Below are 4,299 nucleotides of genomic sequence, written 5' to 3'. Positions count from 1 at the left end.
GAAAAGGCGTAATCGAATAGCTTCGGAACTAACGTTGTTGGCTTTGATAGTGTCGGCGTATTGCACGAACACGGATAAATGGAGATTGGGGTCGTCTACAGGGCTTCCAGAGAATTGATTCTGTTGAACAGCTTGGACCAGTGAAGGTTTCAGTTCGAAATTGTTCGCCTCAATCGCAGGTGGTGCGATACTTGAATGCGGTTCAGCGCGCGAAGGAGCGGCATAGTCTCTAAGAGGACGAATAGCAGCCATCTCTAACTTCGGGGTGATTTGATTGATTTGATCAGTAAAAATCAATTCCTGATTAATCGGAATTTCTGCTACTTCGGGAAGATTGCGAGCTCGACGTTTAACGTTAATGAAACGTTCGATCTCGTTAATTCGTTGTATTAAGTCTCCTCCTTCTGAACGAGTATTTGGCATACAATCGTTCAAAAAGAAAGGGAAGAATTGTCCTAGTCTCTACGGTGTAACAGTGAGTTACGATATCGACTTAAATAGTCCCCGACAACGGCGCCAAAAACTTGATCGCGACTTTACGTGTCTATAAATCTGATAACTGCAAGTGCACAGTCGTGTCGTGTAGTTTTAAAAGATATCGAATCCACAGGGACTATGAATCGATCTACCGTTATCTAAGGTTACTATGTAAAGCTAGGAGTACTAAAATTTCGATTGTTCCTAAGGGAAAGTGATTGTGAGAAAATAAAGAATAATAATAAAAGACAGGTATCAGTATGTATTTCGTTTAACTAAAGGTAATCCGAAGGTCCATTGGCTTTTGCATAATTAAATTAAAAATCTTTACTAATTCCAATTGATTAAAAATCCTCGTCTCAAACTTTCGCTCTGTTGATTTAGACTACTATCCTAATCCTAATGTACGCTTTCGCCATCCCATTAGATTTTAGAAGAGCTTTTTGGAAACAATGTAATTAATAAAATGCCTATTTTACGAGGTTGTTATCTATTTAAATCTCCTAATCTCAAACTTTCGCTCTGTTGACTCGGAGCAAGCTAATAACCCTAACGTACGCTTTCGCCATCCCGCTCGAGTGTAAAAACAATTTTTGAAAATAAATAAGTTCCAATTAGTTTTAATACGCTTTCGCCATCCTTAAAACTAATGTCCTATGTCTACTATCCAGTTAAAGTCCTCAAACTTTCGCTCTATTGGTTTTAAGACTTACTAATTAAACTAGACATATAAACCAAAAATAAGTGATAATTAATAAAACATAATTTAAGCCAATTTATTTCGGATCCCTACGGTTAACTTACTTTACATACCGACACCTTTAGTAATTTAGCCAGACATATTAATATGATTAAACATGCATAAATCGGTTCGGTTCATAATATTAGACATATTAAATGGCATATAATATATCATGCAATAATAATATAAATAAAGGCGGTAAATAAAAAACCTGAATTAAAATAAATCTGAATTGAATTGAATCTTGAAGTACTCGAACTTCCACCACAGGTTGGCTGGATCGTTCTTCGGAATTTAAATGGCAGAAAATAAAAACAATGAAATAAAACGATAAATCTAACGTAAGGCTAGATCTACGAAAAGTTCACAACAATTTCCAGTGTAGAAATCGTTGTGAGAAAATAAACGGTTAAATGAAAGCAGAATAAGGAAAAGCAGTTCGCGGTACAATTTCGGCAGCACTTCGTTGGCAGGAAATCGGACAGATTGAAGTGAAGTGACTGGTCCTATTTATAGGAGGGGCTTGCAGTTGCTTTGCGTGAAAAGAGGAACTTCTGCAGACCGGGACGTGGAGACGTGCGTCTCCTATTCTTCAAGGAGACTTGAGACGTGCGTCTCAAGTGGAGAGAATTTAGGGAGGTGGAGACGTGCGTCTCCCTTTTGCTGAGGTGGCAGAGACGTGCGTCTCTGCTTACTTGTGTGGCTTGGGCTGCTCTCCTTCGTGGGCTGGATTGCTTCATTGAGTCTTTGGGCCTCTTTCAGCACACTTGGCCTTTAATTGCACTCCCTTTTTACTTCAGCACCCAATTTACGTCTTTTAGGCATAGAAAAGGGTCGTTTTGGCTCCATTTCTTCTCTTTTTCACAATTCGGCATAGTAAGAGTGTAAAACCTGAAACAAAGCAAAAACACGCGTAATATCGTAATAAATTAAAATAATAAACGGAAAATGCTATAAATATCTATGAATTGTAAGCTAAATATACGATATAAAATCGTGTTATCACCTTAACTCCGATTTGCATCCGGTTCGAAGCGTTGGAAAGCTTATTCAATGCTCTATCTAAAAATGAATAAATATCTACAAAATTGATGATTGTTCTCTTTTTTTTTTAGCCTTATCTGCTGATAATTGCTTAAAATCGTGCGTTTGAAGCGGTATCTTCGACACTTTATTACTTATGCTCCAAATACGCATCAATACCTACAAAATGAATAGAAAACTATCAAACGGTACAAAAATAAACCAAAAACACAAATTATACATAATATGTACAAATCTAACTAAAATGTGCAAATTCACACACAATTTGAGGAAAAAGAGGCGATAAGTGTCGCTAAGCTATATACACAAATAACTACAATTTAGCACTTATCAAACTCTCCCTAACTTAAATTTTTTTGTCCTCAAACAAAGGTCAAACACCAAAAGAAACAAAAGTGACATCCAAGAAATCATGCAACAATAAGGTTTTGGAAACGGAAAACAAATGCATTGGTTCAAATAAAAAACGGTACATACAAAGTAAATACTTACCACTAAACTACGAAGATAACATAAGCACGAAACAAATGCTAAATACAAAGAATATGTCAAATATTCTAAAATAACACTAGTTCGCAAATGAATCACATGTAGCACACAATCATCTATAGATGAAAAAACACACAAAAGTGGGGTATTTTCACTCATCCAACAATCTTGCAAACAATCGATTAAATTCTGCATTCATCTAAAAATCATACTGAAAACATAAAAGCAAGATCATAAGGACTTTTCAAGGTTTTAATGTGTCTTAGTTAACAAACAAGGGATAATTCATAAGGCTAATAGAAACAAAAACTTGCCTAAACCTAAGGGAGTGATCAATTCACAAAGACTCAAACAATAAAATCTCAATCAAACTTCTTCATAATCCCAAATTTCTAAAACCAATCACATACGTATTAACACAACATTATTTCATACTCTTTTTGTTTTTCTTTTTCAAAATTTTTCTCTTTTTTTTCTTTTCACTTCTTTTTCACATTTTTTTCTTTTTCTTTTCACTTCTTTTTCACATTATTTTTTCTTTTTTAAACCTCATAGAAACCACAATATAAATGAGCAAAACATTTCTCTCCCCAACTTGAATGCAACCATCATCATAATATGAATACTCCCTACTTTCTAAGGTAAGGCAAAAGATTCAAACTATAAATCATAGTTGATGGTTCAAGAAGACAAATAATCAACATCCATACAAAAATAAGAACTAAGCACTCATAGACAAGCATTTAGCAAAAACAATATGGACATTGACAAAAAGGCTCAAAAGGGATACTAATGATCACACACTCATAAGGTGAATTGACTATTTGGCCAAGGTAGTTGTGCTCAAAATGAAACAAAAAATGCTTTGATCTTTTACTTGCTTTTATATAATCAACACAAACAAAATATTAAGCATAATAAAATTTAGTTAGAATAAGAGTCGTGGTCTCCAGCATATGTGAACAATGGAAAGCTACCTCATAAGAAGGTGGAAACTAAAGTGATTCACAAACGAACAAGTATACGGAAAAATGAATGGCATATAAATTGTAAAAATCCTACATAACATGAATATGTTAAAGTCAAGAAAGCAATAAACACATACTTTGGACGTGTACAATACTTTAACAAAATCATTACCACGCATTTGCAAGTTGAAATGATAAAAAATGGACAAACACCTCACGCGTCTTCAAATAATCAGACCAAAATTTGAGTCCAAATAACAACAAAAGAATTAGAAAAATAACACTACTATCTACTATTAAATAGCCTTGGTGAAAATGGGAAAAAGGAATGAGAGAGGCCAAGTGAATCAAAAACAACATAATGCATAAAAACCAACATAATGCAGCATATTTTCCATGCACTCCACTATCACCAACACAACTCATTTACAAAAAAAAAATACAAAAACTTACAACCGTTGGGGTGCCTCTCAACAAGCACTTGTTTTACGTTGTTAGTTCAACGCCTTTATCGTGCTCGGATAGTAAATTCCTCCACGACACACCAATGCTTTCGACTCAACGCAAACCTAAAGTATC

Source organism: Vicia villosa, linkage group LG7, assembly GCF_029867415.1.
Source record: "Vicia villosa cultivar HV-30 ecotype Madison, WI linkage group LG7, Vvil1.0, whole genome shotgun sequence".
Classification (NCBI taxonomy): Eukaryota; Viridiplantae; Streptophyta; class Magnoliopsida; order Fabales; family Fabaceae; genus Vicia; species Vicia villosa.
This window is presented reverse-complemented; position numbering follows the sequence as displayed.